This window comes from Misgurnus anguillicaudatus, chromosome 13, assembly GCF_027580225.2.
Source record: "Misgurnus anguillicaudatus chromosome 13, ASM2758022v2, whole genome shotgun sequence".
NCBI classification, from domain to species: Eukaryota; Metazoa; Chordata; class Actinopteri; order Cypriniformes; family Cobitidae; genus Misgurnus; species Misgurnus anguillicaudatus.
Window position 1 is genome coordinate 17,199,227 of NC_073349.2, and position 24,965 is coordinate 17,224,191.

Here is a 24,965-nt window from a genome sequence, read left to right on the forward strand (position 1 = left end):
GATTAGGTTTTAGCGATCATACATACATTCTTATGCTGCGTTTACATCAACCGCGTTTGAGGCATCAAAATCGCGCCTAGTTTGCTGCTTGAACAGTTTGAATGCATTCGCGCGTCTAGACTACTATAGTGGTCACCTTACTATAGGGGGAAAATAAACGGCGCGGGTCGATAAACGTCACGTGACTCAAAAGTGAAATGTGTATTACAACTTACCAGGTTGCCCAATGTCCTTACTGACACTCTTACAAGCGAGGTCCTTTTTATTCCTGTCTCTATAGAAATAAGAACGTGTGTCGTATAGCTCCGGGTAACTGCTCACGGACAATATCAAGCGTTCCCTCAGGTTAAATGAGTGACTCCGGGCGGGGCTGCCGCCACAGCAGCAAGCAGGCTCCTGATTGGTTAACACGGCGCGAAATTCCGCAAAAGTTCACATTTTTCAACTCTGGGTCAGCTGCAAATTTGCGTCAAACGCAAAATGCACAAAAAGCACCATTCGCGCATAACACGGCAGGCGCTGAATTTGCGGAATCACGTCTTCCGTGCCAAACGCCTCATTTGCACCGCGAGTTCTCCAGACGCGCGTCAACGCATCTTCACATTGACTTAACATTGAAATCACTTCACGCCTCTACCGCGGCTGGTGTAAACGCAGCATTAAAAGTTTTGGTTGTTTTAACTTTTTTAACAAATTTGGGGTCAATTAAACCTAAAATAAGTATTTTTAGGCGAGCATGTGCAAAGTCCTTCCCCCAGAGGGTGTCATTCATTAATGGTTGACGATTGGCTGTTTTTATTGTAAAAGAGTATAGTTTTTTTTACATGTACACGAACGTACACACACGGTCGAACACACAGCCTTGCAACGTATAGTTTATTTGGCTCGTACACGTACAGAGATGTTCAATGCATGCGTATTGCAAAAAAATGCAATGCATCTCCTGGGCTACATAATACATTCACTTGTGCGCACATGCACAACCTATGCCTACAAAATACGTGCTTTGCAAAAATCCGGCGGTGCTCTTACCTTCGCTTATGCGTAAAAAACGAGGTTTAAGGTGGGCCTAGTGCGGCCATATTGACAGTTACATTCTCCCCTTCATAGCAATAGCAGTGACGCATCTTGTTAGTATTAAATATCTTTGAAAAGTCTATGTATGCGTTGAAACAAACCAGTATAGGCAAATTTAACCCCAACATCTGTAGTCTACGATTAATTGTGCAAAGGCACGTTTTCTCAATTAATGAATTTTAATGAATTAGGGTGAAATCCCGGCACATCCCAAAGCCAGGGGGCGCTCTCGTGCAGAAACTCCCTTTGTGTCACAAAAGAAGTAGCATTACTAATGCTATTATAAAAAAAGGGTCAAACTCAACCATAGAGTTAAATAAATCTAGAAAATGTGCATATAAAACCCAATTATTGGTTGAAACATCCCAGCATAGATTAATTTAAACCCAGTGGATGGGTCTGTGCCTTTTTGACCTAAAAATGCTAGGTTGTTTTGACTCATGGTTGCATTAAATATGGAAATTTTCAAACACAGTTTTACTGCAAAAGACTGGGCCTCTTAATGCAGTTTTCCTCACTCCGTTTGCTCATTGAGCTGAGCTATACATAGACCCTTAATGATTCACTTGAAACAATAGCACAGTGGATGGCAAGGACGCTGCAATTTGATCCGGCCCTGCATTGACCCATGCTTCGAAATGGCAGTTAACACAGACTATTGATTATTAGCAATGCGGATATTGTTGATTAGGGAGTGTGGTTTATGCAATTGATAAGCCTGGTGCCAGCCCTCCCGAAGCCGAATTAAAGGCATTAGATCCTGGGTTCACGGGATGCAAATACCCTTCCTGCGTAATTCACTCCTGATGGTTTTTGTGCTTATCTCAGAGCCCTCGAAAGCTAATGATTCAAAGCCTTAATTAAAACGCCTTCATGAAGATGCAAATATGTGTATGCACGCGTCAATGAGCATAAAAGTGGGTTTATGAAGAGATGCACATTGGGCGTACGCTAAACCCATGTGGATACAACAACATGGATATCTACAAATAAGAGCATTAACGCTAATGTAGAAATACTTTCGCATTCGTCATTCCTCCGTCCACGTAAACAAGAGTAGGAATTAAACTGCCTGTAGAACATTAGAAGTGTAATAATGGCCACGGTCTCTATTAAATGCCCGCCGCAGCTCTGATTAAATCCTCATTCAGCTTGGGGTGGGTGGGGTACGTAGGTTGCCTCATCAGTCCAAGTGCCGCTACCTTGCACACACACACACATTCTCCTTCTAACAGGAACTCCTCTCTCTCTCTCCCCCTTCTGCATTTTAAAATGCAATTATGGATCAGTGAGCAGCACCATCAGTCGGCGCTCTTGTTAATATTTATTGAGCGAAGCTGCCATCTTTACATCAGGGAGCCCACAGTCATTAAGAGGGGCTGCGTGGACACGGGCGGCTTTGCGTTTTCTATCTCTTTCTTTCTCTCCTGCGAGTGTTACACTTGATGTGTTCGCCTCCCACATCCCCTCCACCCCCATCAGTCCTCTGCCCGCTCAGCTGATGAAAACGAGCTGGCGCATTTGCATGCATAAATATGCAAAGGTGCATTGCTCACAAGTGGCCCCTAGGTTTTTGTTGTGCCGTTATTGTGTGTGGCTCCTGAAAAGTGCCTCAGGGCTGCACCGGGAGCTAGAGAACCAGCATCGCACGCACTTCACTGAGGGAGCGCGTGATTGAAACATCCCTGCTCGCGCTTTGTCTGCAGGGTAGCTTGTATAGAGTAGGCCGGGAAAACAGAGCGGCTACAGGTTTAACAGCGAGCATTCGGCGGTGAAGGAGACGTGGAGGGGTGGTGCTTTTGTCAAGCTGGCAGAATGACATCACGGTTCTATATTCAGTAGCAGCAGCAGCAATATGGCTAAACATGCTAAAGCATGCGCTTTTTCCCAGTGGCCTTTTGAAGCAATTAGAGAGACCAAATTGGTGTTTTTGTATGCATAGCACCCCCCCCCCCCCTATTTTTTGTATAAATATTTTTTGTGAATTGGCTTTTAATTGGTTTGATGTGACAGCCACTCCCCCTCCCTGAATTATTTAATGCTAATGTTTATTTAGGCGAAACCTGACTGTAAATCCCCTACGCATTAAGACACTGTAAGTAAATCTGCTGCAAAATGCCGCAACTTAATGGCCGTTTTGATTAATGTTCTTGAATGAAGTGTGGGGCTGGGTTTTTCCTCCCTCCCTCCAGTACACTTGAAATTCCACTAAAGGAAACATTAATGCTGCTGGTGGTAATGACATTAGGTACTTAGCACTGTGCAAAATACACACAGCCCAGCCTGTCGCTACTTCCAAACGGGCATCTCTCCAAAACCAATTGAAGCTTTGTTTGTATCGGTTTGTCTTTCGGTGCTTTAAAAATAATAATAAATGCTTTCTACTTCATCTCCATAGGAGAATGTTTTTGCATATAGTAATTAAAGGCACACCAGAAAATGTATGAATTCATATGTTTACGGTAGACTACTAAATGTAAGATCTGAAGAGAATTATAGGATCAGGTAATCAAAGTCTTATCATAGTTTTTTCTTTTAATATTACACCTTACTCTCATGTACACACACACTCTCTTTTTTTTCCCCTTATCCATTTACCAGCTCTGTGCTTTCAGTAAACGCTACTATGGAAACCAGCTGTGTGGCCGAGGGGAAAGGTATAAAAGAGAACAAGAGGTAAAATCAAAATGGAGGCGTGTGGGGTCAACAATGTAGTATGGGTGCTCTGGGTAGTGATCACATTGCCAGATGGAGCTTGCGAGACTGCTAGGCAGGAGATAACATTTTCATAAGATACCTGAAAGCACAATCAATAGCAGCTCCTTGACGGCGAGACTAAATTATTAAACAGAGCCTTTCTCGACACATTTCATTATCGCGACGTTCCCTTCCCGGACCGCTGCCGCCGCCGCGCTGGTGGCGGGGTGGGTATTTGTCAAGTATTTTTATGCATTAGAAATCATTTGGGTCTCGGCGGAGGGGCTATGTTAATTTCACTCTCCTCATTCGAAATCGTCGGAATTTGCCGCAGAGACACAATGGCGTTTTTTGGCACATCACAGGCAAATTCCCTCTTCTGATGTCTTCACTAGCTTCTGAAGCTGGGAACGCCGAGACCTGGCATTCAACCCAACTGTTTCATCTGGGAAAAAGGAAAGGCAAGCTGCTCTATCTTTTGTACACTTTGATGTCAGAGAGAGAAAAAAATACAGATACCAACACGAAGGGAATGTTTACACTTTCACAATCACAGTGTAATAAAACAACTATTCCATTGATGTGATCCTCGGGATTTTAATTACTATTGAAAATGCGCCTTGATGTTTTGGAATTGATTTTTTCAACCCACAAAGATTTTAGAGCTGATGAAATTGAAAGGATTTTTCTAAACGCAGATAAATTGCGTTTCCACCCCCCCCCCCCCCCAAGACACCGGTGTCGTTTTTATTCCCAAGCTGGATTTCCTGTTCTTGTTAACTAAAACGCTGTAATTGATATTTGCCTTAAAGTAAACCAGAAATTTGGTTACTATTGTTGTGTATTAGCCAACTGCCTTAAACAGTCTTTGTGCAACCAATATTTATTGCAGTAACCCGACTCTCCAAACACATGTGCTTGGCCTGGCTGCAATATAATTGGATCTCTCTCTCTTCTCTCTCTTTCTCTTTCTCTTTCTCTCTCTCAGACTCACAGCACCTTACACTGTTTCTTTCTCATCTGTCTCTCTTCCTCTCATTTTTCCTCGCTATTCTAGAGTGTCTCAGGGCTGCTTCTCAGTTCACCTAGTGTAATTTCCATCTTGTCCAAAGTGTGACATGCCAATAAAAAAGCTGTGGAAGTGCAGATTTACAGCGGTATCGAGTTCACATGCTTCCACCGGGTGGCTCTCTCCATTAAAGAACACATGTTGCAAATTAGCTCTCATAGAAAAAAAACACTGGAGGGAATGGGAGGGCACTCTTTCCCGGGGAAAATGGGAAATAAGGCGCTAGAAAATTCCATAGTCCTCCATCCTCATGCCTCTCAGATTATTTCTTCGTCTTTTATTCATATGCATTTAAACTAAGCTGTGTTTCATCATTGAATTTCCTTTATATTGAAGCTTTGTGTTATGGGTCGTGCTGTGTTTGCATGAATGACTTGAATGCTTCCACTTAGCTTGAAAAGTAGTATTAGCGTCTTAGCCTGCAGGTAAAACCGCAACAACATGCTCACGTGTATGTTGCAAGTGTGTTGTAAATAAGCAGGGCTACTGAAGAGTCCTGTGTCAGGCTGTGGCGGTACTGGAGGGGGTGGAAGGTGGATGCTTGTAAAACCTGCCACGTTACACGTCGAACCCACTAGGGCTAATAGATGTCTTTTCATCGAAGAAAATGATCTTCAGCTGCACTGTTGATGTAGTACAGATTTCCAAAGTATGTTCTTCGCATGGGATTTTTCTTGTTGTGTGTGGGCTTAAAGCGGAGAAGCACAAAACCTGTAATGCACTGAGCAAGCATTGGGTGAAAGTATGGTAATGCACACACAGTGACTCTCACAATCATTTTATTAAAGCAAATCTGAGTTGCATTGACTTGCCAGAGAACTGCTAGGAAGTGTTGCACTCGTTTTCATTTCTTTCATGTTCATGTTTCTTGATACGTGCTGTGACCAGACTCATCCAAGCTTTGGCAAGAACAGCACAGAGGGCAATGAAGTGCTCAGGCTAACTGAGACGCTAATCTTGGGCTATTGAACTTAACATCCCATTTATAGGCTGTCGTTATGCCTCAGCCATTTGTAGCAGAACAGCTCTTTATAGCTTTAAGAAAAAGTAATGAGATAGAAAGAAAGAGTACACCAGATCATTTTCTGCACACTTACATGTCGAGAATGTTTGTTTTCCTTTTTCTCTCGCCGTTTCTTTTTCAAAAGCCTTTACCGCTGCCTGGTGGTATTGATAAATGTCTGCCTGTGGGCATGCTGGAAGAGGAGGTGATGTTCTCCATTTGTAATGGTCTCCGTGCAGTGGGCACGTATGTCCGGGGCTGATCCGTGCTGCTGAGGAGATACCTGCCACTCATCCCTGCTGCTCAAGATGAAATGGGCTGATTTAATGTGTAGACCTGCCTGGAAGGTGATATGGAGTTTGTGTTTCTATGTGGGTGTAGCTGAGACAGATTAAGACCCCAGTACATTTGTGTGCACGTGTGACACGTGTGCTCTCCAAAATCTTTAGTGCCAGCGAGCCGCATAGATACGCAATACTGCGGCAGAATCTTTAGTTCTGCACACCTAGGTGAAGGATTTCCTGCTTCGGTCTGTTTTTCTGACCTGATGGCTTAGGAATGAGTGGGCTGAGGTCAGTTGCATGTTAGGAAATGCCAAGCACATTATAAGACCTGGATTAGCGGTTGATATGGAGGAAAAACCAGGGCAGAGATCAGGGCAAGGGTGTGTGTGAGGATGAATAAGATGGCCATTAATACTAAAGTGGTGCCTTTTATTCAGAAGCATGAGCTTCTCATAAGGTGACCGTTCTTTGGTGATTTCCTAATAAAAGTTTAATAAATTTGGATGTGATGGATTTCTCTCGCAGCTTGATGTAGGCCAGACGGAGTACTGTCTGTTTTGGCATGGTTTGCTCATTCATTTAGATAAGATGAATCTGTTTCCTGCTAAATAATTTAGCTTGTGGTTTAGTTGAGCTTGTTGTCTGTGCTGTGCCAATGCATTTAGGTTAGCTATATACATCATTATTACAAGGCTCGTTGGAATGCTTGATTGTGATTGGCCAGTTGCAACATTTGCAAGTTTCCTATTTCCAGATAACTGCTCAAAATTTATAATACATGGTGATGCTGCAAATCATTTTGACAGGTTCAGTTTAACTTTACACAAAAATTAAATAAATGTCTTTTAGTAACATATGACATTATATTTACAAATTATGTGTTATATGTCTTGTCTTGTATTAAAAATGAAAGTAAGCGATTTTCCTCTCTGCATTCGTTAAAAATAAAGTTAAATTAAATATTTTAATGAATTTTTAATGTTCTTTACCTTACTTATGAGGTAAATAGCCATGTAATAAGCAGGATGTTTTTATGCGTTATGTTAGTGTATTGTCTAGTTTATTTAGAAACAGACCAAAGCTGGCAACGTTGCTTTTGAGACACCATACTAACAAGAAGTTAAACTATGTTTTAAAGGTGCCGGAGAATAGAAAACTGTATCCACCTTAGCATTGGTGAATGTGAACTTGGTAATGACACATTGAAAGTCTCAAACACATTTGTTTTCTCCTTATGTAAACCTTGTGCATGCAAACGACTGCTGGAAAACAGGCCAATCTCAACATAACACTAATTGTGATGTTACAGTTACGATCTATGCCCCCAAAATTAAATTACACATTAAAGGATTAGTCAATTTTCTTAAAGGAAAACATTCCATGATTTTTCTCATTTAAATGGACTTTAATGGACCCCAACACGTAACAGTTTTAATGCAGTTTAATGTGCGTTTCATATATGTAACACTTGACCTTTCCATGGCATTACGCATTTACGTGAGGTCACGCTGGCGCGTCACAGGACCGGAGATAGACGAGAAGTTGTGGTTTAAAAGTGCATATTTTTATGCCTCATTTGAGATCATTTAGAGTCCTTTGAAACTTCGTTGAAACTGCAATTTTAAACTGTTACATGTTGGGGTCCATTAAAATCCTGGAATGTTTTCCTCAAAAAACATAATTTCTTCTTGATTGAACAAAGAAAGACATCAACATTTTGGATGACATGGTGGTGAGTAAATTATCTGGATTTTTTTTTTTTTTAATGGATTAATCCTTTAAGTACAATGTTGTTACCATGTTAAAAACAAAGTTGTGACTGCTGGGTTAGTGCTATATGCTAGTTAATGCTATATGTTAGCGTTTAGGCTGAAGTTCTACTATTGACTTTACAGTTACAGTGTGCAGGTCCATACTGAAAAAAACAAAAACTTATCACTTAGAAACCGCCATTAACAATATCCAAACAATTGATTATTCCTCAAATTCTGGCTCAAACATGAGGTCTGTTTACACACACAGAGCTACTGAAAGAAGCTGCTCTGTGAAACAGCCAATCAGAGCTTAACATTATTATTCTCTTTCAAATAAGATAATAATTGACCATTTCATTCTAAGGACAAATCCTTGTGTTGTAAATGGACATGTAAACCGTCTCTGGTCTTTTTTAGCATTTAATAAGGCCACATACCTTCTATGTAGATATCAGAGAACAATTTAACAAATTTATTTTAGTGCATTCTTTGGCACCTTTAATTGTGGTTGGGAAATTATGATGCATATGTTGCAAAGCCGTAGGCAGCGATGATGAATGTATCTGGCGACACACTGCCATTTTATTTTCGTCTATAGGAAATGTACATAGAGAATATTAAATGTTGCAAAAGAGATTTTGTTTAATGTACTTATAGATGCGACAGTGAGAGAGAAGGAGGGTGCAGAAAAAGAGTTCCCTAAGAAACTGAGATCAATCTTCTATTTGAAGAAGCTGATGTGTGTATACATTAGTTCATCTCGGGCACAGTTGTAAACTGCTGTATTTTGTTGCCACAAACCTACTTAAAAAAATTTAAACTATCCCCTTCTTTCCTTTACTGTTCCGAGGTCAGCTCAGAGTTGATAGTGGCAGAGAAACCTTTGTAACGTTTCTGTGTAGCACATCATCCAAGCAGGTTGACAGCACAGAGGAAGCCTCTATCTACGTTTCGGTGTCCCTCACACACACATGCGCACACAAAGGCAGATCTCATGGTGCTGTATAAAGGCCAATTGATTATATCCACCGCTGGGGCAGCAGGACAGGCTGATGGTGGAGTGTTTGAAGAACGGAGGCGCTAGCCAACATCTCAGAAGCCGGGAAACCCTCGCTGAGATGTTCTGAGCAGTGGGCCAATTTAGTATTTAAAAGGTGAGCTCTCTTTTAGCGGCATGGGAAGTTGAAAGGGCTGGTGATGGCGGCTCAGCTTGCCTCGGCGTGAAAAGCCTGGCCGCTACAGCTGCCTGCCCACTGTAATTAAGTGTGAACTGTTTGCTGCCACAAATGGCATTTAAATGCCAAGTGGTAGCCAGAGCAGGCATAATATCAGAAGTTTATGGCTTCAACCTTGCCTTTTTACTATCTATCTTTTCTGTGCTACGGATGAATTGATGGAAGGGGTTTAGTGTACACAAAGGTTTACAGAAGAGAGCTGAAATACAGAAATACAGCGAGTCTAAGTGCACTTCGTAGTCTCCGGTGATGTGAGGCATCGACACGTCGTAACGATCCAAGCCAAAGCTGTCAAACTGCTCTCACTGGCAGCCATTAGAGAACAGCGACTCTTTATCGCATGTGGGTGGGTGGTTGACATTTAAACATGAAAATTTAGACAAGGCACGAGAACTAGATTGTACAGTCGTACTCCTGACCAATATTGTCTTCTGTATTGCAGTTTGACTGATTTATATGCGATTTCATTATGCCAGTCACTGTATTATTCAATGGCACATCTTGTGTGTCATGTAGTTAGGCTCAATCTGTAGCAAAACAACTCTTGGCATTCTGTAGTCGTTATTATCCTGGAAAGATGAATTACATCCGAAGGCAAATATTCTGCTTGAAATGGCATTTGTATCCCATTTTACAATTTAAGATTGTGCACAATGACACACAGAGCTTGTATATAGTGCCTTATTATTTCATGTGAATACAGAGGTATTGTGTTGGTTTATGTGTTGCCTGTTTTTCTAACCAAATATACTCACCCATAGTAGGGCTGCTCGATTATGAGCAAGATAATATCAAGGTTGCTATTGTTTTTTTTACTATTACTCAGTGACTTTATTTAACCTTTTATCTAGTAAGTGTAACAATAGGCTACACGTATAAAAGCAGTAGTGCCTTTAAAGTGTCTTACAAAAACATGGATCCAGCAGCACACAATTTATATTTTATTCGCACAATAATTGTTTTACCTCTATTATCTTGTTTTTGTAATTGTCTGAATTAGAAACGATTATTTGCACAGCCCTAACCTATAGACGGTTTCATCGGACCCACATGCGCTTTCGGGATACACGTCTGGATCCAAACTTTACTTCCGGTTTCATTTTTTTTAATGGTCTGACTAGTTGCTAAACTGATCGCTTGAACAAATACCTCGTCGAAAATAACAAATGTTTTGGTTTCCTAGGTAATCTATGTGTCCTTTTTTTGCTTGTTATATAAATAAACTATGTTTAAAGAACTTTGTTGTTAGTTTACCGGAAGTTACGTGCAGACCACGACAGCCACTTGTTTATGTTGTTACTGCTGAAACCGTCTATAGCTAACTCTTATATGTAATTCAGTCCTTGAAAAGCCAGCTAAAGTAATTTTTTGTGATTTACTGCTTTTTACATCTTTACTATTGACTGAGTAAGGTCACATTGAAATGAATGTGAAATTGATGATCAAATGTTAATGCTAGCGATCTCATAATTAGTTGAGACTCAAGGAGCACCTATTTTATTTCTAAAAAAGACGTTATTTTGTGTATTTGGTATAATACAATGTGTTTGTGTGGTTTATGGTTAAAAAACACATTATTTTCCACATACGGTACATTTTTGTAACTCTAGATTTCACTCTCTTCCTGAAACACATGGATTTGAAAAGCTCTGTGTCCCTGATTGGCCAGCTAATCTGTACGTTGTGATTGGTCTGAATACCTCTGACGTCAGCCGGAAATGTGATGCTCTTTTCCATGTTTGAAAGATTCGCTCACATTGCAATGCTAACAAGGAGTTAACTTACATGCTGTAAGTCCGAAGCGGAAGGAATTATGATATTGCCGGTTTTGTCTACATCACCAATCCCAGGAAGTAAACTGTTGCCTACAATCCGTGTGCTTGTTGTAGTCCTAGGAAAAATCTCTTTACGTTGGAGACAATAACTCACATCATCGTTTACTTTGGGGTTTGCACTAGAGCCCGACCGATATATCAGCAGGCCGATATTATAGACCGATATTAGGCGTTTTCCAAACTATCGGTATCTGCATTCATAATGGCCGATAAATGAATATTTAAAAAACCTGACGAAATAGTCATGAGTGTTGCCTTTGTATAGTTTGTCCAGCAGAGGGCACTCTACAACCTCCCTGTTGGCAACACTCGTGTATAACGCGTCACACATCCTGCAACCTGCTGATCCAGCCAGAGTTGGGCAGAGAGAACAACGGTTAAGTGAGTTCATGGTTAGTTGGTCACGAGACAATAAAAGAAACAAGTTTCTTTTTAAAATTATCATATTATTTTAGTTAAAACTCATAAATAACTACAAATAACTAATGTTAGGGAAATCTGTTAAAGTTTTGTTGCGCGTTTCTGAAATAAAATAAAAAAATCGGCCGATATATCGGGATATCTGATTTTAAAACCAACAAACATTTGTATCGATATCGGCCTTCAAAGTCCTTTATCGGTCGGGCTCTAGTTTGTACCTTTTGCATGTCGTTAACATGTACTAATACACACTTACACACCAAAAGAAATGTAAAATCGTGAATCAGATAATAGGTGCTCTTTAATCACACAAAAATGAAAATTCTGTCATCATTACCCACTCGCATGTTGTTACAAACCTGTATAATTTTTTTATGAACACGAAGGAAGATATTTTGAGAAATGTTTGTAACCAAACGTGGACTCCATTTACTCCATAGTTTTCTTTTTTCCTACTGTAGAAGTGAATGGGGTCCACGAACGGTTTGGTTACAAACATTTCTCAAAATATCTTCCTTTCTGATCATCAAAACAACAAAATTTATACAGGTTTGTATCAACATGAGAGTGAGTAAATGATTACAGAATTTTCATTTTTGGGTGAACTGTCCCTTTAAAGTGGATTTTCCAGACAGTCACATTATAACCCCTTGTTTTTAATGTTTTTAATTATTGTACTAAAGCATGTCAACCACCCGTTTTCTGTGTGAGATAACTCTTTTGTGAAAATTGCTCAGAGATGCAGGTGTAATTAGAGATTAGCAGAGTACTGTTGTGAAATTGTGGGTAATGGCTGTGGCGGTGCATTAGGGCGGAGTACGAGCTGTTAGATCAGAGCCATTGTTGAGAGACTGCTAGCTGGATTAGATGACAGTAATCAAAACATTTCTTGGTGCCACTTTACTCGGGCCAAAAAAAGGGTTTGTATATGAAGTGTGAAGTTATTTCGAAAACTAAAATAAGGTTAAGGAGAAAACTGCACTCACTGTCAATGTCCAGCATATACCCAATGTGCAAAAGAGCAGGAGCTCTGGGCTTTTACACCCTCCATGTGGAGCATTTCGATGTGGGGCTTGACAGCGTGTAATCGCTCACGCGCACACACTTTGTGTGTGTTGTGAGTGTGTGTTTGTTTGCTTCTCGGAGAGCCGGCTGGTCAATACTTCAGGGCTGCAATCAGGGAAGGCTGTGCAATCAATATCATCACAGTGGGCTGGAAAATGTCCTCCGTGCACAACAGCTCTGCACAGACGAGAGAGAGAAAGGGCGGGAAATATGGCAAGAAAGAAAAACAAATGCAGGGAGGGGCAGTTCAAATGGTTATAAATCTCAACATGCTTGCAAACAAACAGTGCTTTTCAGTCATCATACACAGACAGCTCTGATAGTGGATTATCAAGTCGCTGACGCTCCTTGTCATCCCAACACTGGCTGAGCAGGGTTGTCAGTTAGTCAGCTGGAAGCTGATTGGTTGTCACAATGCAGGTGGGTGGGCCTATTGCTGAGGCGGAGGTATAATTTACCGACTGCTGCACAAATGATGCCGAGCAGCCATGAACTATCAATAACCACACCCCCTCTCTCGCTCACACACACACGCACATAGGCAGACGACCACATTGAGCTGTCACCCCCACTTTGCTTCGTCCTTCATCTCGGCAGACGCTAACGTGCACAGACGTTTCGTTTCTTGTTTTCATTCTAATCTAGTGCGATGTGGCGAGCCTGGTGCGGTTGCATGCCAGCTCGATTCGACATTAGCTTAGCGGTCGAGGCCAGTACCACGTTCTGCCAATTGAGAGATCAGTTTACTCCGAATGTACTACGGTACTTGATGAAAATGTCAAATGGCTGATGTCTCTGCAGCCCTCCCCCGACCATATGCTTGCATTTTCCTGCAGAATTAAGCACGATAAATTGTCAATGTGGCTTTAAGCTCGCACGTAACTGTGTGTGCTTGCAGCAACCCATTACATCTAATTAGATTGACCTCAGCTCTTATCTAGCAGGACTGTGTAGGCACTCCATAACAAAGAAGTGAGTTGGTGGCTGCTGGTGTATGTGTGTATGGATTGAAATGCAGCTAGGTGGCATGTTGTGACTGAAAGCGTAGCCAGAGAGTCAGCCATGACCCTTGAACTCCAGCTGCCAGTCTCCTCCTCCTTTTCTCCTCATCTTTCCTGTCCTCTCTACCGCAGGGAGAAGCTTATCTCCTCTTCTCCTTGACACAGCGCTAAGGCCAGTAACTCCCTGTCTGGGCCGTCTCTCTAAAAGCGATGCACGTCGGCGAGGAGATCTGCTTCGTTTCCTCTCCGTCGTCGTTAATTTCGATTGGTGCGTGCGTATGTGCCGCGCGTGTGTAATTAAAGAGAATGGGGAGGGATTGGAGGAGGCAGATGATCTCTCCTCATGCCTGTAGTGCAGGGCTCCTCTGGCAGATTGACAGTCTGGAGCACAGACAAGCAGCCTCCCTGTGGCGCTCCTCTTTATTTCTCCCCCTCCGCCATGTAGGGGGCTGTTTCAGCTGCGTACACACGCTCATTAAAATCTAAACGTATGTGGAAGGAGAGTATGTGTGTCCCTGTCTGTCTGCGTGAGGTGGCATGGCATTCGATTGTGACTTCAGATGTATCATCAAATCTGCGTCGTGTTTGTACGAACACTCGTCATTAGTAATTGGCTCCGTTGCGGTTACGGTACCCGTGGCAGAGGGCGGGGCTCCAGCTGGCGTGATGTCACAGGCCAGTTAGTTCACCGTCTGTCCACACACTTGAGCTCTGATTAATCTTAAGAACCTCATGTTGTAGTTTCAAGATTCAAGGTTACTTTATTGGTCCCTAAGGAAATTTGTCTCGTTTCTTCTAGATTGTTGAATGTTTGCCCATGCGTGATCTGGATCAGTGTGCAGTTCTTTCATTTTGGCTGCTGGTCAAATTCCAGCGAGATATATTACAAACTAAAAATTTGCAGAGGTTGATGTTTAAAAGAGGAATCGGTGAGATTCCCAGTTTGTGATGAGAAGTCAAGCTGGAACAGCTCTTGGTTTGCCTTGATGTTCTTACCCACTAAAGTGTATTTGGTGAAGACCACTTCCTGCTGAGTGGCATTGTAAGAGACCGCATGTCTGTCTCTTTCTCTGTGCCTTTGTTTATCTTCGTCTCTGTCTTGAATAGTATAGACGCTCTTTATCAAAACCTAGTGAGCTGCCTTTTATCTGGTGCCTACACGGATAACTGCCTCGATGACAACATCCTAACAGAAAGTATAAGTTTAAGTAACTGATCTGTTGTGGATATAAAGTCTTGTTAAGAGATTTATGAATTTTATGTTTTGTTTATCTTTTTTTAATCTTATCTATTTTTTTAAGTTATTTGTTGTTTTACATTACGTTACACAACGTTTTGCTGCGCTATGTTAGGCTAGGCTACGTTTTGTAATGCTTGGCTACGTTACGTCATGCTTGGCTGCGCTACATCATGTTAGAGCTGGCGAAAAAACTTCTGCAATTCTCTGATTCTCATGCGTGTCTCATCTGTAAATAAGGCTCTGTGATTAGTAGTAAACCGCTATCACCTGTTTTCAGATGGAGCGGCATTTACTACACAAGGCTGTATTTCACCAAAAGCTAGGCAAAATTGCGTTCATAATCGTAAAAGATCACCTTTGATTATAAACGCAATTTTGCCTAGCTTCTTGGTGTAGTAAATCCCGCTCCATCTAAAAGCAGGTGATGGCAATTTACTACTAATCACCGAACCGGCTTTACTGATGAGACACGCATGAGAATCAGAGAATTGCAGAAGTTTTTTTGCCAGCTCTAACGTCATGCTTGGCTTTGTTGCGTCATGCTTGGCTTTGTTGCGTCATGCTTGGCTTTGTTGCGTCATGCTTGGCTTTGTTGCGTCATGCTTGGCTTTGTTGCGTCATGCTTGGCTTTGTTGCGTCATGCTTGGCTTCGTTACGTCATGCTTGGATTCGTTACGTCATGCTTGGATTCGTTACGTCATGCTTGGCTTTGTTACGTGATGCTAGGCTTCGTTACGTGATGCTAGGCTTCGTTAAGTCATGCTAGGCTTCTTTGCGTCATGCTAGGCTTCGTTGCGTCATGCTAGGCTTCGCTGCGTCATGCTAGGCTTCGCTGCGTCATGCTAGGCTTCGCTGCGTCATGCTAGGCTTCGCTGCGTCATGCTAGGCTTTGTTGCGTCATGCTAGGCTTCGTTGCGTCATGCTAGGCTTCGTTGCGTCATGCTAGGCTTCGTTGCGTCATGCTAGGCTTTGTTGCGTCATGCTAGGCTTCGTTGCGTCATGCTAGGCTTCGTTGCGTCATGCTAGGCTTCGTTGCGTCATGCTAGGCTTCGTTGCGTCATGCTAGGCTTCGTTGCATCATGCTAGGCTTCGTTGCGTCATGCTTGGTTTCGTTGCATCATGCCAGGCTTTGTTACGTAATGCTTGGCTTGTTACGTCATGCTAGGCTTCGTTACGTCATGCATTGTTTTTGTTTAAATAAATTAGTATTTTGGGATTAACTTCCAAGTAAAGAATACATGTGATGATGCCCCTTAATGATGCTGCCTTAATGTTTGGACAAAATTAACTTAGAAAGCAGTATGAGTTTGCCTTTAATTCCTCACAAAGCTGTCTACATAGGAAGCTCACTAGGATTTGCAGCTCTAGGGTTCATAAATATTCCCATTAGCTGTTATTTTTTAACTGACCCACTTCAGACCTGTTAAATCACTTTTCTCTTTCTCCTAAACCTACTTAAACAGAAAACGTTTTCTATTCTTAATCCAAAACTGCTGAGATGCAAGTATACTAGCCAATGAAAGTTGAGCACGGTAATCAGCCCAATCAAATAATCAGGACTGAAGTGAGTCTCCAATGCAATAACAGCTTGAGTAGAAAAAAAGAACAAAGACCATTGTGTTAGACTACAGCAGAGAGGAAAGAAAGGGTTTATGCGGTGTCTGCCATCACAACCCGCTTTCCCTGCATCAGCTTGGCTCACTTCAGCCCAAACACACTGATCGATTAGCCGTGGCTTAACCAAGACTTCTCATTTCCTGACTCCCATTACTGTGCTCCATCACACCCGGCACTGCTCGGCAACCCATGCTGGTAGTCTCAATGCTGGGATAAACCAGCCAACCAAGCCTGGTTTACATTTAAACACCCCTCCCCATTTTTTCTCTTTCTGTGTTCTATATACAAACTTAAAGGGCCTTACAGCTTGTTTCATTTATAGATCAATCTTGTAAACACACTGCTTTAAAATCTACTTCCCTTCAAATCCAGATTTTTAAGGCATCATATTTGTGCTTCAGAAACAAAGGCCCTTTTGAAGGTAGGCAGCATTTTGTGGGAAAGGTAGGCCCATAGTGCATTGTATAAAATGAAATCTAAGGTATGAGAGAAGTATATTGCGATGTTTTCTTATGTGTTTTAAAGTATTACGTTGTTCCCTGTATTAAAACTGATTTAATATGTGATTCAAATAGCAGTGTTTCTATGATGTACAGAGATGCCAATGCCAAGCATGTCAGAAATCAGTTGGCAGGGATGCAGGTCACTATGTTTTGCCGCATTGCATTAGGCTAGGCTACGTTTCTTTAGGCAATGTTACGTCATGCTAGGCTACATTACATCATGTTAGGCTACGTTGCCTTATGCTAGGCTACTTTACGTCATGCTAGGCTACGCTACGTCATGCTAGGCGACGTTACGTCATTCTTTTTACAGTATTACATTGTTGCCTGTATTAAAACCGATATAATATGTGACTCAAATAGCAGTGTTTGTATGATGTACAGAGATGCCAATGCCAAGCATGTCAGACAACAGTTGGCAGGGATGCAGCTCACTATGTTTTGGAACAAATCTACTCTTTCTCCATTAAGTCTATATTAATGCCAGTCGCCACGGTGCGACCAATGCCTGTGGATCAGCCCTTTTCACCCCACCATGATCCTGTCTGTGTTTATCTATGAATGCATGGCTGCTCCCCTCCCTGGCGAGTGAAGCGGTCCAGTCATTAGGCCACACTAACAAGGCAGCACATTGTCTCCCTCTCTCTCCCTCTCTACTTTCATTCAGGAAGTAGAGACGTGAGCAGGGACTCAAGGCTAAACCAAGCCTGGTGCTTATGCGACTGATCCGCCGTCGCACCCTCTACAGATCCAGGACTGGATAAGCTCACGGGCTCATGTGTTTTGCCTTTGTGCTCAAATGTTTGGAGATGTTTCACATTTCTGGGAGGCTGTTTCACCAGCCTTGCTCTCGTGTAGTACATTATCTAACCGGCCGTGTGACAAGGTTGTGTCAGGGTAGCTGTAGAATTATGGAGTAACTCTATACTACGACAATGACCGCTGAGGTCATGAACACAGACCTGGCGTCCCCAGAGCTCACAGGCATTTTCCTCTCCGAGTCGTAGTGCTTCGGTCTATAAATCTACAGTGTCAGCAGCCATTTAGGGCTGGCACGGTCAGGTTTTAGATAAGATGTTACCCAAGACGAAGGATCGGGTCAAATGTAAAGTCAGCAATGGATTCAGCAGCAGCTACAGTACAGTACGCTTTAAATTAGCCGCTAAATGATTGTAAGAAAGCCGTGATGTTTGTCTGTTGCCTTTGTGTTATTTCACGGTATCTGGTGTTTATCTCATCACATTCAATTCAGACTCCGGTAAAACAATTTATTTTTCTACGGTGCTTTGGATTCAGCAGTGCCGCAGTAAATATCATCTTGCTTCGAAAGCAAGTGCTCTTGGTGGTTGTATAACCATTCATTTCCTACCATTGTCTCCATTACTCTGAAACAACAAGGGCAAGGGGGAAAATAGTCAATTTTAGCTTTTCATAAACAATTATCTTATCTTCCCCCTTACATGTTTTAGAGATAAAGGTGCAATGTGTAACTTTTAGGAGGATCTCTTGACAGAAATTCAATATAATCTACATAACTATATTATCAGTGGTGTATAAAGACACATAGACAAACTGTATTGTTTTTATTACCTTAGAATGAGCCGTTTTTATCTACATACACTGCGGGTCTACTTACAATGGTAGTCATCGTGATATTTCTACAGTTGCCCTAAACGGACAAACGGTCTTAAAAATTAGGACTGAACGATAATTTAGAAATTATCGTTATCGTGATAACCGCACATGCAATATCCATATCACAGAGAATTGTGATAATTTAAATGTATTTTACGTGTCTATCGTTTGTGTGTGTCATTTATTTTTCTAACTAGTCAAAACGTTTAAAAGTTGTCATAACTAAAGTCCATTCAACTGTTTTCTTTATTTATACAAACTCCTCACCATTCAAGAAGTTGAAATTACTTGTTAATTCAAGTTGTTTAATTTAAACTTAAAAATTTAAGTGAAACAAGGAATTTTTTTACAGTGTAACTTGTCCAAATTAGACCAATCAGAAGAGGCCTCACTAAATACCTGCTAAGTAGATCTTATACTGTTAGGGCTGATTCACACCGGCTGTGTGGGGTATCTGTTGCATGTCAGTTGCGTGGTGGCTGCGTCGCATTTTCTGTGTCTGTACATACCAGAAGCGTGCCTGACGCAGCGCTATAGGTGACATATATTTTGCCTGGAAACGCTTCCAAGACGCTTGCGTGTGGCGTGAAAAATAGGCGTCGGTCCTATTCCTAGCATGCACGCGTTTTCGCGCGGCTCGAGCTGCGCCTGAGTCGTGCGTGTCATGCAGGCGGTGTGAACTGTCAAACCTGCTAAGATGGGAGCCTAAATAAAAACGGACACGCCACGCAGATGAGACGCACACGCCATGCAGCCGGTGTGAATCGGCCCTTATACTATTGGCAAGACCACTGACGCAAAGGTGAACCTAGCGTAGAAACAAGTGAGGAAAACGACAGCGAACGCTTTTTTAGTCTGAATTAGATTTTATTACATCAGAAGAATATCATTGTGAAATAAACGGGTAATACATAATTAGATATCTAAATTATTTTAAAAAAGCTAATAAAAAATAGCATTTTATACCTACATTGTATCAGACGACGACATGTTTGTCCTGTGCCAGCTATCGTAGCTTTTCTTTTCATTTCGAAATTGAGATTGGTTGCTATTCACAATTTTACCACTAGATGCTGCTAAAAAAACACATTGCACCTTGCAACACTTTCACCCATTGGCGCTTGGAGACTGCTGTCAATCATGTCTTAGGATCCACCCCCACAGCATTTTAGTCAATAAGGAGGGGAAACGGTTCTGGAAGGGGTAAATGGGGGAGGGAAAATGAGCCAGTCACACCTGCCATGGGTAGCTACCCAACACACGCTGTGATACACATCACAGCCACTGCCTCTTCATATCAAACACACCTGATGTGATATCCCCCGACGTCCAGCTACAGGAAATAGCTTGCGAGATCAAGAACCAGGGTGAGGAAATAGACACGGAGATTATGTGAACAGCCGAGAGTCGAGTGTTTTAAGTGCTTTGTTTTCGAGTGAGATCCGAGCGGTGGGTCTAGTGGATGCAGAGGTCTCAATTGGCACTATTTGTACACCCAGCATGGCATGAGTCACCGTCGAAAAAACCTCTGGCTACCAATATGCATTAACATTCAAAGTGAATAGGGCATACTAACACAAATAATCAATCATTTGTGACTTAGTTGCATACTAAAGAGTCGCTCACGATTTTAATGACATAGATAAAAATAAATAGTACACAGATATATACTTGTTTGTAAAGTTTAATGTTGAATAAACGTGAAGAGTGCAATATTTGATTTTGGTCGCTTTAGGATTTGGCTAAAACAATGTATCTTAAAAGGCTGCATAAAGTTGCCTTTTAGCATACTTACAAAGGCCGCCTAGGTAGGCAGCTCCCTATGTTTTGAAACTGAGCCTGCTTGTTTGGATTTGTCCCACAGAGCGGGGGTGCAGTTTTTGTTACACTAAAAATCTCTCTCTTTGAACTGCCTAATGCTCATCAAACCCAATATAGAGAGCGGCTGACAGATGGGCAGACTTTGTTCAAAGTGAGTCGAGATTTAATATCTAAACAGCAGAGGGAGAGAGAGAGGCACCCGGTGTTTAGCAGCATAAAGGTCCTGACTGTGCTGGCATCACAGCTGTGACTCCCGCCCGCTTCTCCCACCCTCCCTCCCTCCATTTGTTCTTGTAGACAGGCGGAGGAGTAATCTGTACATGGGCTTTTGCAGGGGAGAAACATGTCATCAGCACTTGTTTACCATTATTAGTTTCAGTCTGACGGTGGCAGGGCAGCAAGCACAATTGCTCTCCTTTAAAAAAAAAAACAGCTCGAGCCGAAGGGATGATTGAACTGTGAACTGGATGACTTGAGATGCACACTAGACACATTCTTGAAGAAAAGTTTGTTTAAGGAAAAGTTAGGTGAACAACAACTGTATGGAGACTGTAGTAAAGTTGTATGGTTACTTGAGCATGTTTCATTTTTCTAAGGGGTGGATCAGAATGCAGGTGTCTTAAAGGGACACTCCACTTTTTTTTGAAAATATGCTAATTTTCCAGCTCCCCTAGAGTTAAACATTTGATTTTTACTGTTTTGGAATCCATTCAGCTGAACTCCGGGTCTGGCGCTACCACTTTTAGCATAGCTTAGCATAATCGATTGAATCGGATTAGACCATTAGCATCGTGCTAAAAATAACCAGTTTTTTTCCTATTTAAAACTTGACTCTTCTGTAGTGACATCGTATACTAAGACTGACAGAAAAGTAAAAGTTGTGATTTTCTAGGCAGATATGGCTAGGAACTATACTCATTCTGGCGTAATAATCAAGGACTTTGCTGCTGTGACATGGCTGCAGCAGGCATAGTGATATTACACACTGCGTGAAAATAGTCCCCTGCCATTGAAAGTTACTAAGGGGACTATTTTCGGCTGCTGCGTAATATCATTGCGCCTCTTTTCTGTCGGTTACGATGTAACTACAGAAGAGTCAAGCTCTTTGATTAATTTTTAACGCAATGCTAATGGTCTAATCGGATTCAATGGATTATGCTAAGCTATGCTAAAAGTGGTAGCGCCAGACCCAGAGATCAGCTGAATGGATTCCAAAATGGTAAAAATCAAATGTTTAACTCTAGGGGAGCTTGAAAATAAGCATATTTTCAAAAAATAAAGGTGGAATGTCCCTTTTAAAGTTGGTAGTGTTTTTTAAAATGCTAATAGCTAAGTGAAACACAGTAAGAAATGTCTACCTAGTACATGTTTACTTATTAAGTGTTTAGAGTGCAGTCCGATACCATGTCCTTCAGATGTTCCTTGTGCTTCTGCTGTTTATGTGTTAGGTTCATAAAGACATGTTTTTCCCTTTTTAAAAAGAACACCCACACTGGAAAGGCTACATGTTTTTCTTTACACAAAATGGTTTTGTTCACAGTGCTGTTTAAGGGCTTATAGGGCTGTGTTTTTCCTCTCCGTGTCACTCACGCACGTACAGCTGTGAGCCGAGGTCCAGATGGAAGTGCTTGTGTGTGTATATGGAGAGAGCCGTGTCTGGTCTGTGTCTGAGAGGCAGTTAAAGAGAAAGCTAGCAAGCATTGAGCAGAAACGGTCTCGGGTACATCTATCATGTGCGGGAAGACTAAGCCCATCCTGCCTGCCTGCTTTTCACTAATCATATCATGTTTAAAGAGAAGATAAGCGTGTAGATCCGTCTCTCTGTGTCTTAAAACACAAAAACATCTACACAGAGAGAGAGAGAGAGAGAGATCGTTTTTTTTTTATTTAATAACAAATTTAAATTTGGCCGTTTGCTATGATCGCACCAATGCATTCAGATGCCTTTTTTTTTGCCACTAAGGCCCTCATCGCCAATTTTAAGAAACCACTTCCCGCATCTTCTCTTAAAAAAAAAAGAGGAAATCCTGCTTTTTTTTCAATGCTTGTGCTTCGGTGTGGTGATAGTCTCTGCATTGCTTTTCACAGGAGACAAAAGAAGGCTCTGGTCCTGCTTGACAGAAAAGCACAACATAATGGTTAGAAAATAAACACATTTTTCTATTAACATGCGATGCATGGACAGCTGGAGGGTCTGGTTTTGCTTAGCAATGGGTTGGTTATTTGAGAACAGAGTTTTAGGACCCTTGCTGTGTTTTTACAATCTCTTTAATATAAAACTGCCCATGTTAACAGATAAGGCTGTTGCGGCAGACACCATGTTTATCAATTATTATATCAATAGCATCAAGCTTGATTTCTCAGAGGTGGTGGTAGTAGTTGCAGCGTCTGTCAGGTTGGTACATGTAATAAACCATGACTAATTCGAACGCGTGTGCGCACGGATTCAGTTCACGTAATTGTCCTCTCATTACCACCTCGGCTCTTCGTCCAAGCATGGCTCAAGAGTCTGCCTCTGCGCACCTCTTTAATTCTCACATTGCTAATGAATAGTCCTCACACTCTTTACTTTGTGATGTGTGCCACACATGAGGTTATTATTAGCCTGCTAGCTCCCTGTAGGAACCCCAGCTGTTGGAGCGTTCGTGGAGTCTGTGTAACACCCCTGGAAGAGACTCCGCCCTCCCCGATTCACCCTCCGGCTCTTCAGTCCCAACCGGACTCGTAAAGTCCAGCTTCATTCTCACTGGACTCGCACACGGGCTGTGCTGTAATTAGTGATGACCACTGTGTTCATCTCACCCTGTTTCGCCTCTCTTCTGCCCTCTTTAGGCTGCACTCGGGTCTTCTAGCCGAGTACGTGTGAGAGACTGCATGCATTGTGATAGGGCGTCGCGACAGATGATTTTATATTAGGATCATTGAACTACTTAATTGTTCATGCTGCCTCCGTAAATTATGCAAATCGGGTAGCTGTGCGAAAAAAGTGCTATTTATCATCTTGCAGGATAGTAAATACTTCACTTATATAGTACATGTATGCATTGTGTGTGTGTGGAAAGATATAGATGTGTATATTGGCACATTGGTGCAGTGTTTGGAAAGAGGTGTGTTTGAGCCGTGCTGGGATCAACCGGATGAAGAGAGACTCGGGGAGGGAGGGAATGCTGTGCGGAATGTCACTAATCAATTCAGCATTGTAATTGTAATGGGCTCCTCGCCTCTGCCTCCATTCGGCTGCCTCTCTCTGCCTCAGAGTGCTTATCTTGATAATTTGATTCTGCGTGGTGATCTGCTCAGTGTAACATGCAAACATAATTAGGGTCTGATAATGAAAGAGTCATTTCCAGCTCGAGAGCAGTAAAAGGGAAAGGTCGCCAGATTCAGCCACGTAGTCATTGCATTTTATGCGTTTTTAAGCAAATAAGGATCTGCTCCGGACATCACAAATATCTAAAATAGTACGAGACGGTTTTCAAACGCTCTTTTTAAATTCATCCATGCCCTTTTGGACCATTTTTAGTGTTTTGTGTTAATTTCTTACACTGTGTATATGAAGGTGGGGGTGATAGCCACTCCTTCATGTTCTGGTCTCCATCAGCCTCCATGCTCGACTGAAATACCCCAGAGGAACACAGGTTGTCTCCCCATCTGCAGTGTAACAAGCAGTGACAACACTTCTGATGAGACACAGAAGTGGCCCAGTTAGAATCAGGCCGATAGTGAGATGCTTTTTAATCTCATTTAAATCCATGCAAATAGAAACAGTGGCACACGTTTAGTTTTTAAATAATTCCTGGTCTTTTCAGCAAAACATTTTTTTCTTCTACTTACTACTGTGGCTAGACAAGGAAAGGGGGCTTTTTGTTTGAAAATTCCTCTTGTTTTCCATCTTGGATAGTCTAGGAAAACTCACAGCTCTCCATGTACGCTCACACTCTCTCTGTGGTTTCCGCTGACCTCAGTAAAGGTAGCAGAAGTCTTGAAATTTTTTAACGATGAGCTCACTGCCAGTCCTCAAGCAACCCCCCCTCGACAAGCCCCAGAGCTCTGCATGAAATGAATCTAATAGTAGGACTCTTGGCTTTCTAATCTGCCCTGCTTTATTTCAATAAGCTGGCACAGTGATACTCAGCCTTTGTAGGAAATCTGTAGTCATACTAAAGATGTGATTTCTGGCCCCAGCTTCAGGGGTCTTGTTGCTTGCTTCTGCTGAACTGTAAGGTCCTTTAAAACCATTTGAATGGTCAGTTGAGTTTGTGTGAGCGGATAATAAATATTTCATGTCAGGGAATAAAAACAGTATTTTGCCCTTTTCTTCATTCTCACCACCAGTCTCTCTCTGAAGTGCCTTCGGGAGGTCTGGATGCAACCCGGTGCTGTCACTTGCTGGGCATTTTGGGGTACTGCAGCCAGACTGGCACTTCGTGCAGTTCTCCGGACGGACAGCGGGTGGCAGAGTTCAAAGTGCAGCTGTAAGAGGAGGGATTTGCATTTGATATGTTTGGCTTTGAACAAAGCTGGCTTTATTTGTCACAGATGTGTGGCCGGTGTGGGTGAAAAATGCATCTTTTTTGTGCTTTCACTCTCCGTGTTTCCTCACCTACTAGCCACACATGGTCATCGTGCTGTTTACTTCATTAAATAATTAAACGCTTGCAATCCCTTTTTAATTGACTTTGTTCCACCCTGGGCTTTTGGCATAGTAC

The 24,965-nt window shown here is 42.0% G+C and overlaps 1 protein-coding gene across 6 annotated transcripts in view; it reads left to right on the forward strand.

Moving 5' to 3' along the window:
- Window positions 1-24,965, forward strand: part of rerea (arginine-glutamic acid dipeptide (RE) repeats a) — a 179,922-nt gene that overhangs the window by 105,782 nt on the left and 49,175 nt on the right. The gene's annotated exons all lie outside the window — the stretch shown is intronic.